The sequence below is a fragment of the Bos grunniens genome, chromosome 16 (genome assembly GCF_055505025.1).
Source record: "Bos grunniens cultivar Pamir isolate PY7600 chromosome 16, Bosgru_T2T1.0, whole genome shotgun sequence".
Lineage (NCBI taxonomy): Eukaryota > Metazoa > Chordata > Mammalia > Artiodactyla > Bovidae > Bos > Bos grunniens.
Genome location: NC_141180.1, coordinates 21,512,427 through 21,527,833, shown reverse-complemented (window position 1 = coordinate 21,527,833; position 15,407 = coordinate 21,512,427). Strand labels below are relative to the sequence as shown.

General features: G+C 36.9%; 1 protein-coding gene across 5 annotated transcripts in view; it reads left to right on the top strand.

Moving 5' to 3' along the window:
- The window catches only part of RASAL2 (RAS protein activator like 2), a 399,585-nt gene that overhangs the window by 33,930 nt on the left and 350,248 nt on the right, over positions 1-15,407 (top strand). The gene's annotated exons all lie outside the window — the stretch shown is intronic.

The window sequence follows — 15,407 nt, the reverse complement described above, 5'->3', positions numbered from 1 at the left end:
TGATATTCTAACCAGCTTAAAATTGGATTGTCCTCAATTTCCTGCTCTCTCATACTCATAGCTGGGACTGTCAAACTGAAGAATCTGTTTTGTGCTGTAGTAGTTGTTTTTTAACCTGCTCCTTAGAGCTTCCCATCACACACATTTTCATCCTTTTCACAGTTAGTATTGACTTACTCACTGGTTTTGCTGCTGCTGCTGCTATGTTGCTTCAGTCGTGTCCGACTCTGTGCGACCCCATAGACAGCAGCCCACCAGGCTTCCCCGTCCCTGGGATTCTCCTGGCAAGAACACTGGAGTGGATTGCCATTTCCTTCTCCAATACATGAAAGTGAAAAGTGAAAGTGAAGTTGCTCAGTCGTATCCGACTCTTAGCCACCCCATGGACTGCAGCCTACCAGGCTCCTCTGTCCATGGGATTTTCCAGGCAAGAGTCCTGGAGTGGGACGCCATTGCCTTCTCCACTCACTGGTTTTAAAAAGCTGTAATTCTGGTTCTGTTACCAAATGATTTTTTTTTTCCCTCACATCTCTCCCACCCCTAGTGCAAAGTTTTAATATGACTAGTCGTTCTATGCAGACTTCCTATTAAGTTCCTAGTAACTGTATTGTGTAATGAGATGGAGCCATAAAGATGATATGGGTTAGATCAAATTTAGTGTCCCTACTATAGCAAAAAATATAGCGTATTTAAAATGTTCTATCTTAGAAGTTTGCTATTAAAAACGATGTATGAAAAATAGTCTAGCACTAGATTGAAAAGTAGAGAGATATGATGCTACATTTTAGACTAATTGAGCAAAATACCTTAAACAATTAAAGAAGGTGTTCTTGAACTGTGGAGACTACATTGTTCATAAATTATATAGCAGTGAATTAGAAAAATTATGTTGCTGCTAATACAGTTGTACTTTTTTTTTTTTTTGCCAATTGGCAGATACTTGAACATCTACTAAAGAAGAAAAGCTTGGTGCTAGGTACTTTAGAGGGTTTTGTTGCTGTTCAGTCACAAAGTCGTGTCTGACTCTGTGACCCCATGGACTGCAGCCTGCCGGGCTCCTCTGTCCATGGGGTTTCCCAGACAAGAATATTGGAGTGGGTTCCATTTCTTTCTTCAGGGGATCTTCCCAATCCAGGGATCAAACCCACATCTCCTGCATTGGCAGATAGATTCTTTACCACTGAGCCACCATGGAAGCCCATAGTGGGTGCAGCAGGTAATTATAATAATTAATATTTTATGATGCTTACCAAATGGTAGACACTTTTGTGTGTGTGTGTATGCTTAATTGCTCAGTTGTGTATGATTCTTTGTGACCCTGTGGACTGTAACTCGCCAGACTCCTCTGTCTATGGGATGTTCCAGGCAAGAATACTGGAGTGAGCTGCCATTTCTTACTCCAGGGGATATCCTGACCCAGGAATTGAACCTGCATCTCTTGTATCTCCTGCATTGGCAGGCAGATTCTTTACCACTGTGCCACCTGGGAGGCCCAGGCACTCAGAATTTATTGCTTATGTAATTTTTACAACAGCTATATGCTATTGTGTTCACTTTGCAGATGAGAAATCTGAGGCATAGGGAAGGTAAATATCTTGGTCAAGGTCACAAAGCTGATGATAGAGCTTGGATTTGAGCTGGGATGGTATGGTTCCAGAGTCTGTGCTCTTAACCTGTAGTGTATACCAGAAAGTAGAAAACATGGTTTTTGCCCTCAAATGACCTATAATCTTCCTTACTGGCTCACATAGTAAAGGATCTGCCTGCAGTGCAGGAGACCTGGGTTCAATCCCTGGGTCAGGAAGATCCTCTAGAGATGGGAATGGCAACCCACTCCACTGTTATCGCCTGGAGAATTCCATGGACAGAGGAGCCTGGTGGGCTACATTCAATGGGGTCGCAAAGAGTTGAACACAACTGAGTGACTAACACTTTTCACTTTTCAACCTGTAGTCTAGTTGAGGTAACATGTATCAAACACATGCAAAGATATACAGTATACATATGTATATATGTATGTATTTTATACAGTATATATTTTTATAGGGTATAGACTGTAAATAAAGGCAATAAGTAGAAAGATGGGTCCAGTTAGTTGACTAGATTGGCATACAAAGCAGAATCAGAATTCTCATCTCTGGAAATATTGTTGCATAATACTATGGAGAGCTGCGATGGGCTATCCACTGTGTATATGCACTCTGGATAAGATGGGAAGAAACACCATTTTTTCAGGTAGTACTTTTTTTGTTTGTTCTTTAAAAAAGTGGTTTTGGTCATGTATATGTAGTCATATTGAATAGTTTATTATTAACATTCCTTCACTTTCAAAGTCTCTTAAATTAAAATGTGTAAAAGCTTCAGAGTAAGGATGTTGAAAGACCAAGCTGCCTTTTCAAGGGATTTCTACTTGCACTACCCTTTGCAAGTCATTCTTCTTGATCCATGGGAGAAGATGGGGAAAGGGAAGAAAAGAAGGCGCAGTTGCATTTATCCAGTCCCCATAAGTGACTTTTGTCAGATGTGTTTTAATGCTTCAGGTCTGTGTCATGCATTACACAGCATGCAGTCATGTGCCGTCTGCCTCCTCATGACTCTGAGTAAATCTGACTCAGTGAGTGAGGCCTGGCCTCAAGGGAGGCAAACATCCACTTAGGGCAACTAGGAGATTAAGACTGGATTTCATTCTTTGGTCCTTCCTTGTATAGCTTCTTTTGCCCTCAGTCACATTGTGTGACCCAAAGATTATATTCTTAGATTGATTCTCCTCTTCTTTTATTAATTTTATTATTCCCCAAATGTGTCACAGATAGGAGGACAGAGTGGTTTGAAGATAAGAGACTTAACAAAGCTTTTTGTTTGTAAAATAACTTTCTTTTTAGCAATCACTATTACCCAGTCCTTAATGACAGTATATTCAAGTATAAGTTCACATTTTCTTTTGACTTTGAATTTTAGTGAGATACGTAGCCTCTTAAAAATTAGGCTGTGTGAAAAAAATGCTTTCTGTTCTGAAATGAAAGCATTTAAAGTCATAAGAAAGTTTAGTCCCCCTTTTCCTGTGGAAATAATAAAAACAGCATTAACTTTTATTCTTTGTGTCATTGATACTGCTTTCTCTGATTTTTGAAATTTCAAGGATAGATTATCTGGGAAGAACACATCTTTTTGGAACTTCGTTTAAGATACATACATACCTAAAGGAAATTTTAAGACAAGAAAGAAGTGGAATGAGAGTTTTATTTGTAATGTTGTTACTTCTATGCTAGAGATAAATTCCTATATAGTGGTAATCTTTGCATAAAAAGGCTTTCAGTACATTTGTTTTTCTTTTCTCAATATTTATTCTTAAATCCAAACTTTTGTTGCTGTTCTTTGACCTAGCCTATAGGCATGTTTCTCCTTCAATTTCTGATCAGAGCAATTGTACATAACTTCAGTTGAATTCTGATATTGTTGCTTTGTTCCTAAAGAATAGAAATTTGCAATGAATGACTGGTAGAAAAGAGGGCCAGAGACCAGTACCTCTCTACCCTACTTACTAAAGCGTATAAAAAATTAGGAAGGAACAAAGGATTGCCTTTGTGGCTATGTTATGGAAAGCTGTAGAAAGCCTATGTGAAAATGTCTATTTTCTTCAGAAGACATTTTATAGAACAAAATTGAAAGGAATTTTATTTTAGAAAGATAACCTAGTTCAGTTTTCATTTTTACATAATGTTTATCAGCATGGGCCTTCTGACCCTGATGAAGTGTTCTTTCTGTGTCGCTTCTTGGGTGTTTAGGATCTCTTTGGTGACTTACAGAATCTCTCCTGTTGAAAAACCTCAGAATTAAAAAAAAAATTGACCCATATAGAAAATGCATATTGCATTTTAGAAACGAAGTACCTGTCAGTTTTGTTACTTGGAAGTCAGATAAACTAGAGTTCCAATCCTGGTTTAGCAATTTATTAATTGAATAACAGGTTACTTAATCTCCATGTGTCTAATGTTCCTGGGCTGTGATAATTTAAATCTAATTTATTTTGTAAGGATTATGTGAATTACTCAGTGTCTCATATTGGTAGCATTATAACAGAAAGAAGAGACTCATTTTATGTGGTTTGAAACATACTACACTCTACAGTTTTTTGGTATGTTATTTTTGGTAAATAGCTTGATCGATGTGTAATTTTGCTTACCATAAAATTCACTTATTGTAATTGTACAATTCACTGATTTTTAGTAAATTTATACAGCTGTGCAACCATCAATTCAGTCCAATTTTAGAACAATTCCATTACTCCCCACAAAATTCCCTTATGTCTGTTTGTAGTTAATTCCTGCTCCCAGCCCTAGACAACCACTAATCTACTTTTCTGACTAGCTAAATTGCCTTTTATGGATATTTCATATGAATGGAATCAAATAATATGTGGTTGGTTTCTTTCACTCACCATAAATGTTTTCAAAGTTCACATGTTTTAGCATGAATCAGTATCTTATTTCATTTTATGGCTGAGTAATATTCCACTGTACTGCTATATCACACATAGTTTACTCATTCATTTATTGATGGGCATTTGTGTTGTTGCTACTTTTTGGCTGTCATGAATAAAACTGGTGTGCATATTCATGTACAAGTTTTTGTTATGTTTTTGTCGAAGGGATGGGTCATACAATAACCCTATGTTATTTCCTTTTGAGGAAATGCCAAACTGCTTTCTAAAGCACCTGCACCATTCTGCATTTCTACCTACAATGTATGAGGCTTCCAATTTTTCCATATCCTCCGCAACACTTATTTTCTGTGTGTGTCTGTGTTTTGTATAGCTATCCTAGTAGGTATGAAGTGGTATCTCACTGTGGTTTTAATTTGCATTTTCCTGATTAGCAGTGATATTGAATACCTTGTAATTTGTGTATTTTCCTGATTACCAGTGATGTTGAATGCCTATTAGGCATTCCTGTATCTTTTTTTAGTGAAATGTTAATTCATATCTTTGGCCCATTTTAAAATTGAGCTGTTTATCTTGTTAAGTTCTATAAATTATTGATATATTCAGAATACAAAGTTTTTTTTTAAAGGATATGTGATTTTAAGATATTTTCTCCCAGTTTATGGCTTGTCTTTTTATTTCTTACGTCTTTTGAAGTGCAGAATTTTTAATTTTGGTGAATTTGAGCTTTTCAGTTTTTTAATTTTATGAATTAGGCTTTTGGTATCATATATAAGGGGCTTCCCTGGTGAGTCAGATGGGCAAAAATCTGCTTGCATTGCAGGAGACTCGGGTTCAATCACTGGGTTGGAAAGATTCCCTGGAGAAGGGAATGGCTGGCTGCCCACTCCAGTATTCTTGCCTGGAGAATTCCATGGACAGAGGAGCCTGGTGGGCTACAGTCCATGGGGTTGCAAAAGAGTCAGACATAACTTAGCGACTAAACAATAACAATCATATATAAGAACTCTTTGCTGAGCTAAGTTCATAATGATGATATGTGGTTCTTTTAGAAATTCTGTAGTTTTAGCTCTTGGGTTTAGGTCTGTGAACAATTTTCAATTTTATTTTTATGTGTGGTATGAGATAAGAGTCTGTATATTCATTTTTTCCATGATATTCAATTATCCTGTCACTATTTGTTTAAAAAAACTATCCTTTCCTTGTCACATTTTAACATCTTTGTTAGAATACAGTTGACCATAAGGTAAGACTATTAGTAAATTTTTGATATGTTGTACATACATTGAAACATTTTTTATATCAGCACAGTAAGTTAGAATAATTAAAATAAGATATTAAGGCTATGACCATTTACCTAACTCAAGAAGGAAAATCTTTATTTCAAATACAGAAATGGTCTTTTCCATATTATTCCAAATTCATCAGGGCAATTTGTAAAAGAAGTATAACACATTTTAAATTATGGCTGCATTAAACATGATTTGCTTAAAAGAACAAGCTACATCTTTATTCTACTTTTTTCTGGGCCTCTGGCTACTGACTTCTACCCAAATTTCAGTATCAGTAATATATCATTGCTAATTGGCAGATCATACAACTTTCAGAGGATATTAAGAAAAATGCTTAATTTTCTTTCCTGTTTTATGATAAGTTGCTCTTAAATATTCCTCTGGGTCACACTTACTATTTTGGCTTACAAAAGAACATTTTTTTTTTCCATAAAAATCTTATGTAACCTCAACTATATTACCTCTGTGTGTGAGAGATAATTTATTCTTTTTTTGTTATATTTTATACAAGTTAAATCTTGATACTACCTTGACCACAGGGTACATTGACTTGCATACTTTATCATATAGGAAATATAAAGAAGCCATATGTCATTTCCAGTATATCTGATTTAGTTCCAGTTTTTGGGTGTTTCCTTTAGGGATAGATCTGAAAGCTAAAGATATTCTTCTTTACCTTATTAGGCGTGAATGTGAAGTCACTCAGTCGTGTCTGACTCTTTGTGACCCCATGGTCTGTAGCCTACCAGACTCCTCCGCCCATGGGATTTTCAAGGCAAGAATACTGGAGTGCATTGCCATCTCCTTCTCCAGGAGATCTTCCCGACCCAGGGATTGAACTCAGGTCTTCTGCATTGTAGGCAGACGGTTTACCGGCTGAGCCACCAGGGAAGTCAGCAGATACAATCAAATACTAACCTTGTTCTTCTGACTTTTCTTTTCCTGTCATATATTCCTTTTATTTTCCTTCCTCTTTCCTTTTTTTACACTTAAAAATATACAACATTTGTAATTTCGTTTTGTTAGGTTATGAGATGGATTTGTATAATTTCCAGATAACTAGAGTATAACCCTCTGAGTGCCAAGATCCTCTCAATGGCAAGCTTCTTGGATGGGAATATTCAGATTCATTTTCTTGCCTTCTTAGAAAGTAAACATCAAACTTAATTTAACATTCTCACTTATTTATTTAACCATTTCAGAGTGGTGAGGGTAATGGTGTTTTTCAGAAACTTGGCATTAAGCTGAACATATATATCAATTATCTTATTTTCTCATCAATCCACAAATTAAGTGTTAGTATCTTTAGACTGAGGATTAGTTGAATTACTCCTAGGGCAGTAAAATAATTTTAGCTTGCCAGTCACATGAGTTGAGTGGCAGAACGCTATTATAAATTCTGGGCAGTCTGACCACAGAGTATGAACTCTTAATCAATAAGCGGCATTACCTTTACATCTTTCTAAAAGTTGGCAATTACATGGTACTAGAATGCTATCAATAAGACTTTATTACTTTATCAAAAATCCCAATTTGGCTATTCCTTTTTTTTTTTTGAGTGTGCATATCTGCCTTTCTAGTTTTTGTTTCCTTGTTTTATGGCTTCTTCTTTTTCATTTGCTATTTTACTACTATCAGTGTTTATAGTTGTTTTTATTCCTCTTATTTTTTTCTAATCTTCCATAGGCTTGACAATTAGATAACCAATCTTGTTAATGTTTTTTAGTCTAAAAAGTAAGTAGCTCATAAGGGAAGATAACATAAATTACTAGATAAATTATCTTCAGATATGCAAGGTGTTACAACAGTGAGATGATACATGGGACACTGAAGAATTTTTCCAGAAGGATCGAATTCTTCATTTTTGTATTTAAACATAACTTATATGTTTTGTTCCAGTTATCTTAGTGCTATGACATGGCTTGTATAGGTGTATCCACTTCAAGTTATATGAAACATATGCAAGCAAGCAAATATGTTTATTGAAATTGTCAGTTCTGGGAGTAAATGAATAGTAGGTCTTTTTAATAACAAACCAAATCCACAAATACTTATTTTCTGTTACATGTGTAGTGCTGGGTAGGATGCAAATAAATAAAGGTAGGTTCTACCCTTCAGAAGGAAACAAAATACAAATTTGTGAAAATTAAGTAATTTCCAATTTTATAGATGTGCAAGAAACTGATATATCATTTTGATACATCACTGATGTGTCCATTAGCTCTGGTGAATAGAACTAAAGTCTGGATGTGGGAGAATATAATTTTTGATTTTCTAAAATTTTTGCTATCGTTGTTTTATTTTCACAGTAAGTGTTAAAAAAAAAAAAGAGAGAAAGTAAACAACAATAAGGGAATGGCAGCCCACTCCAGTATTCTTACCTCGGAAATCCATGGATAGAGGAGCCTGATGAGCTACAGTCTGTGGGGTCACAGAGTTGGGCATGACTGAGCGACTAACACACACACAAATAACAATAACTTTAAGTAACAGTACAATACTGTAGTAGAAGCTGTTCTCCAGAAATGGACAGACAAATTGATGAATGATAGCTGTTTTAGTAGGGAAGAAGTCTTTCTGGGTATTTATCTTGGAGATGGAATTTTAACAGCAGGATGGGTTTATCCTTGAGATTTGGAGGATGAATATAACTATATAGTTATAACTATAACTGTATGATTTGTACATCTTTTATGTTACTTTCATTCACCTTTTGCAACTTGGAAATTTAGATGATAGAGGAGTTTAATTGGGTCAAGGAAGTGAAATCCAGGAGTTAAGAGTACAATTTGGTATGTGTTGTTGCTCAGTGCCCCTTCATGGATCACGGTTTTGTTGTGACGAAGGGGCTTGTGTAACTCAGTGGAGCTGTGATGCATGCCGTGCAGGGCCACTCAAAGTGGACAGGTCATAGGGAAGAGTTCTGACAGAATGTGGAGGACAGAGGAGGTTGGCATGTTGCTGTCCACAGGATCACAAAGAGTAGGACATGACTCAGGGGCTAAACAACAACAACAAAGTGCTTAATGCTTTGTCTGCCGTCATCTTTCTCTTACCCTATCTGTTCTCTTCCTCTACTTACTTCTAAGCCCTCCATACACTTGCCTGAAGAAATAGCTTCAGTTTTATGTGTTTTGCTTTCTTTCTTTTTTTGGTGATTGTGGGAAGCATTCTAAGTTCTAAATGGCATGAAACGAACTGCCTGTCATCTGCCTTTCCATTCTATCAGCCATGTGTAAACCTGCCAATTCTATGAAAAGCAGGACAGACTTGAATGTGGCATGTGTGCAAGAAGGATATTTACTTTTCTCACACTTTAAAGTGCTACCAGGAAACAGCTCCCTGTTGCTGACCATTTGTTTTTTTGTTTTTTTGTTATTTTTGCAGGAGGTTGTGGGGCATGTTTGTGGGAGCGCTAGTATTTTAAGTTACTCTATAACTTACAGTCTAACAAAACTTTGAAAATTTGTCTTACATTTAATTAGGTACTTTAATATATTAGAATTTCTGTAAGAATTTTGGGTGGAGCTTGTGCCCTCTTCCCTATAGGTAGAGCTCTGACCTGCTCCATATGAAAGCCTTTTCATAGGACTCATATGAAAGTGTTAGTCGCTCAGTTGTGTCTAACTCTTTGTGACCCTATGGACTGTATAGCCCACCAGGCTCCTCTGTCAATGGAATTCTCCAGGCAAGAATACTGGAGTGGGCTGCCATGCCCTTCTCCAGGGGATCCTCCTGACCTGGGGATCGGACCCAGGTCTTCTGCATTGTAGGCATATTCTTTACCATCTGAGTCACCAGGGAAGCCCACCATGTGAAAGAGAGAGTAGGAAGAATCCCTTTGAGGTTTAGATAAATCATACTAGTTAGGAATTCCTGGGAGAGCCTGAGTGCTAAGTCTGATAAAGCCTTTTTCTTACTGTACTCAATATCTAAAGGGCATTTCATTTATTTTCAGATAATTATGTCCTATATCAGTAATCCTCAAATCAGGGAGAATTGTGACAGGATCATGTGGGAGGATCTTTTCTAAATAAATAGCTGCCTCGCTATGAATATTGGGAAAGGAAAAAGGTTACCAGTTTAAAACAATAATGAACATTTACTGTCTCAGTTTTGTGGGCCAGAAATTCAGGAGCCAGTTAGCAGGGTTCTGGCTCAGGGTGTTGGAACACTGTAGTCAGGATCTCACTGGGACTGGAATCTTTTGAAAGCTTGTTTGGGATGGCTCACTCGTGCCTGTTGTTAGGAGACTGCACTTCCTTGCTGGCTGTTGACAGGAAGCCTCAGTCGCAGTGGACCTCTTTGTAGAGCTGTTTGCATTTTCCCAGGACCTGGTAGTTGCCCTGAGTGATTCAAGTGAGGGAGCGAGGAAGCTGCAGTGCCTTTGGCAATGTAGTCTTAAAAATTATATACTGTCACTTCTGCCTTATTCTTTTCTTTAGACGGGAGTCCCTAAGTCAACTCACCCTCAAGGGGAGGAGAATTAGGCTTCGTATTTTAATGGGAGGAACATTAAAGAATGGCTGGACATATTTTAAATCTAACATAGGGTATATAAATGGGCTTTCTTGATGGCTCAGACAGTAAAGAATCTGCCTGCAATGTGGGAGACCAGAGTTCAATCCCTGGGTCAGGAAAACCTCTTGGAGAAGGAAATGACTACCCACTCTGGTATTTTTGCCTGGAGAATTCCATGGACAGAGGAGCCTGGTGGGCTATAGTTAATGGGGTCTCAAAGAAGGGTATATAAAAGAAATTAGTTTCTTTTTTCTAATACCTGGCATTTAAAAAAAACTTTGAGTTCTTCTGTTGAAAAGTATTGTAGATATATATAGCTTAAGGCTTCTGCCCTAAAGGACTTTGTAGTCCTTGTTGGGAAAGTTAAGCATTTATGTAAATAACAAGAAACTAAGATAAAATGTATCTGCAGAGTACTTGTGAATTTTTTCAAATTAGCTTTGCCTCATATTGTTTCAATTTGTTAACTTTAATTGAAGAATGTTAAAAGATCTCTGCATTTTAGCAACAACAACAGAAATCTACTATTCCTGTGCTAGTTGAACCCTTTAGTGTAAACTCAGACATCTAGGTAATTCATTTGCTTGATTTACCTATTATACCAAATGTGTAAAATATAGAAGAGAAATAGCAACGTTTTAAATATATCTTATGAACTCTTTGTATTTTAGGGGAAATAGCCATTGTTCCTTTAATGATCCTAGTTAGTTAAGTGCTAATATAAAAGAAAACAGATAGCAAATGAGAGTTCTGAATAGATTTAATTATCCAGACTGTTCTAGATATTTATGTAAACTATGATCCTTTTTGTAGCTTTGTATTTAATTAAACATTTCCTCCTAGTAAGACAGTTTCTCTTTCAACAGAAAGGCAATACAGTACAGCAGAAAGATTGTGGGTTTGGGATTAGATAAATTCGGGCTTGAATATTTGTTATATATTACCTATGTGACCTTGGACCAGCTATTTAATCTCTTGAGTCTGTTTTCTCGTCTATAAGAATAGTAACAATCTCTTGAGATTTACTCTGAAGATTGAGTGGAAATCATGTAAAGCACTGCCCAGTGTTTCTTGGATTCTCAGTACATCTTAGTTACCTTCATTTTTATTCCTCTCCCTTAAAGAATGAAAATAAGGCAATCAGGAAAAGTTTCTTTGAAGAGATGTATTTAAACTGAGACCTAAAGGTTCCCCCTCTCCAGGCAGTGGGGGTAACATGTGCAAAGCTATAGGTAAAGACCTTGACAGTTTAGAGAGCTAATCAAAGGCTTTGGGTCTGCACAGAGGTGTGGATAAGGTTGGAGACGCTGGTAGGAGCCAAATCAAAGCTCTTTGAGGTTGGGGCAAGCACGTAATTGTATTTAATTCTGAGCATAGTGGAAGCCATTGAAGAGTCTAAATCCACAAGGGCTGCAGCTCTGATTTCCCAAATTTTAAGGCAATAGGCTGCAGTTAATCCCAGAAGAGGATTTTAGTTTTCTTCTGTTATTCATAATCTGAGAATCTAATGTTTATTACTTGATTTCAAGATTTCTTCTTTTTTTTTTTTTCAAAATCCAGTAAGTAAAGGAGATCCATAAGATCTGTGGTCCTTTCTCAGCAAGAACTTGAAAATAACTGCAGGGACTGAGACAGACTCACCCCCTCCTCTCTGCCCTGTTTCTGAATTGAAGTTTTTTTCCTCTGTCCTGTTTCTTCTAATTACTGCATTTTAAAGAAAGTTCGGAATTGAGCATTTGAAGTAAATTCTGCTATCTCCCTCTGTTGTTTTTCTGTGGAGTGTTGCACAGTTTTACTGTTGGCTAAGCAGATTATCTGAAACACTTCAAAGGCACATATACTCCCATCCATTTTTTCTCTTCATACTAATGACATTTTGTTGCTGTGCATCTGGGATATTTGGTAGGTTATAATATTGGCAGTTAATTTATTAACCTCTGTTTACGTTGATGTGAAGAGTGACTCATTGGAAAAGACCCTGATGCTGGGAAAGATTGAAGGCCGAGGAGAAGGGGACGATAGAGTTTAAGATGGTTGGATGGCATCACCAACTCAATGGACATGAGTTTGAGTAAACTCCGCGAGTTGGTGATGGACAGGAAGGCCTGGCATGCTGCAGTCCACGGGGTCGCAAAGAGTCGGACACAACTGAGTGACTGAACTGAACTGAACTAGCAACCGAACAACAACAACAACTTTGAAAGGAATGTTTGGGAATTTTATTTCACAGAATGCAAAATCTTGTCAGTGCTTTTAGGAAAAATCAGCCATAGATGCTGACTGATGCTTTCTAATCACCTATTTTGACTTTCAGAATAGTCAGCAGCAGACTTGAAGGATTTTTTGAAATGATTTGTTTGTGGCCAAAACATCATGACATTGTACTTTTGATGAGTCAGTTAAAGCTATACTAGATACCTGCTTTTTAAACTAAGTAAAGATAATGTGTCTGTAGCAGGTACCGTTTTTTCCCCATCACTTATCCTCTTTTGGATTGCCAAAGATGCTGTGGAAACAGAGATGCTCTCCCTTCTCTCCTGCTCTACGCTTGCCAGAGCATGCGGGAGAGGAGCCGGATGTTTTTTTCCTGCCTTCTGTTAGCTATGGAGAAGGAAGAGGAAGAAAGTGACTAATATTTAATGGATCTTTTGTTTGTTAGGTAATACTTAATTATCTTATTTCATCCTTATAAACATTTTTACAACACAGGTGATATTCTCCAGAAACTGAAGTTAAGAGCTTGAGTAACTTGCCCATGGTCACACATCTGTTAACTGATGCAGGATTTGAACCAGGTCTGTCTAATTCTGAAGCCATGTCTCTCCTTCCTTCTTTCCCATTCTGTCCTTCCTTCCTTCCCTCCCTGCCCCTTTGCCTTCCTCCTCTATCTTCTTTCTTTTCTTCTGCTTCCTTGCTTCTTCCTTTCTCTTCTGTTTCCTTTCCTTTCTTTCCCTTCCTTTAAAAAATTAAAAAGCACTTTTACTAGTATAGAAGTAGTCCAGATGTGTTGTTGAAAATGATAAAATGTATGCATCCTTTGTATTTTACTTAAATATTTAGATTAAAAAAAAAGTTACATTCCCACCATTTAGAGCCTATCATTGTTTGAACACTTAGTGTTACTTTGCCTTTTTTCCCCAGCTCTCTACCTTTCAGCATATTTTCATCTCTTTTAATGAGACGATTAATACTAGAGTTTTCTTTAGAATTGATTTTCCAAACCACTATCAGTCTAATATATGCATTGCATCTACTTGTTATGTCCTTTAAGTAAGTTCTCAAATGCAGTCTGAAAGAGTAAAGTCATTGGCAAGATTTAATTGAGAGGACATTTACATATTAGCTCCTAAAACTGGTTAGTATAAATTTTCTGTCATTTTTATGTTTTTCACAAGTTTTCCACGTGAATGACAAAGTTAAAATTAGGGTTAAATATTTTTAGATATGTCAGTTAAGCATTCATATTACTGTAGAAATAGAAAAATGGTGATTGATGTCTACATTTGTCTATACAGGGAGAGAATCTGTTTGGAATCTAAAGATCTTTGGCCCAACTTTATGAGACATGAGAATAATAATTGATAACCAATCTAAACTCATGAGCTAGTTCTCAAATTCCTTGACATTGTCAAGTGAACCATTTCCTATATTCTTGTGCATGGCTGTCATAATGGTGGTTCTTTTTATGCCTTATATGGATCTATCTTGGCTTCATCAGGTGGCGTAATGGTAAAGAATCCACCTGCAATGCAGGAGATGTGGCTTTGATCCCTGGGTTAGGAAAATGCCCTGGAGGAGTAAATTGCAACCCACTCCAGTATTCTTGCCTGGAGAATCCCACAGACAGAGCCTGGCAGGCCACATGGGGTTGCAAGGAGTCGGACGTGACTGAGCACACACGTACTATGGATCTATCTCAGCTGTGAAAGCTTTTTTAAAAATACTTTTTCAGAATAGTGACATGAATTAGAACTGACTTTATCATGCATGTTCTCTTTGTAATGTATCACAGACATCTCTCTCTCTGTTGGTCTCTTTTCAGAATGGAAAGTTGTGGTCACGTAACCCTGAGCATGTAGCAGGACCTTTTTATTCCATAGTTCACTCATCTCTAGATAGAATGCAAATGTCCTGTTTCCTTTGTTTCTGAACTGCAAATTTTTTTTTTTTCATATTCTAAGCGCTCTGAAATTGGGATGCATGTTTATGATTGCTGTGTCTTACTGTTAGCCATATGAAAATAGAGATGAAGTTATTTGAAAATCTTTTGTTGATACCTTCATGACAACTAGCAACTTTTAGAGATTTGATGATAGTACTTATCTCAAAGGGTTCTTTTGAGTATGAAATTAGTGTATATATATATATATAAAGCACTTACATAGTAAATGTTATACATGTTAGCTCTTTTAATATCTACTAGAAATATAACAATTGTGGTTGGCTGCTTTATTTTTAATTTTAAGATTATATAATACCTTTTCTCTGAAACACAAAGTGCTCTCCACCAAACATTTTGAAAAAGAAAACTGAATTCCTTAATATTAAAAATATATAGGCACTTCTCTCCCGAGAACCATCGTGCAGGCTGGGCCTAGCAGGGAACAAACGAGGCCCCTGAGAGCTCCATCTAGTTCGCCGGATAACATCCCACAGCAGAATTAAAAAAAAATATGTATATATATAATACATACAAAGCAGGGAAGATTAATGAGCTCTTGAATTTTCTAATCTAGTTCCTTATCATTATTTCATTCTTCTTTCTGATTACGGATTTGTTATAGCTTATATATAAAATATTCTTTAGTTTTTACCAAATTGGAAAGTTGCCTCTGATATTAGGGAAGAAAACAAGGAAGTTGTTTCTTTTCATATGGTACTGTTCACTAAGTGACATGGGCTATATGCCATCTTAGGTAGGTGGAGAGTACTCAGTTGCATCTCTTTGTGACCCCATGGACTGTAGCCCACCAGGTTCCTCTGTCCATGGAATTTTCCAGACAAGAATACTTGAGTGGGTTGCCATTTCCTATTCCAGGGGATTTTCCTGACCCAGGGCCTGAAGCCACGTCTCCTGTGTCTCCTGCAGTGGTGGCAGATTCTTTAACACTGTGTCACCTGAGAAGGCCATATTGCCATATAAAGTTATCAAT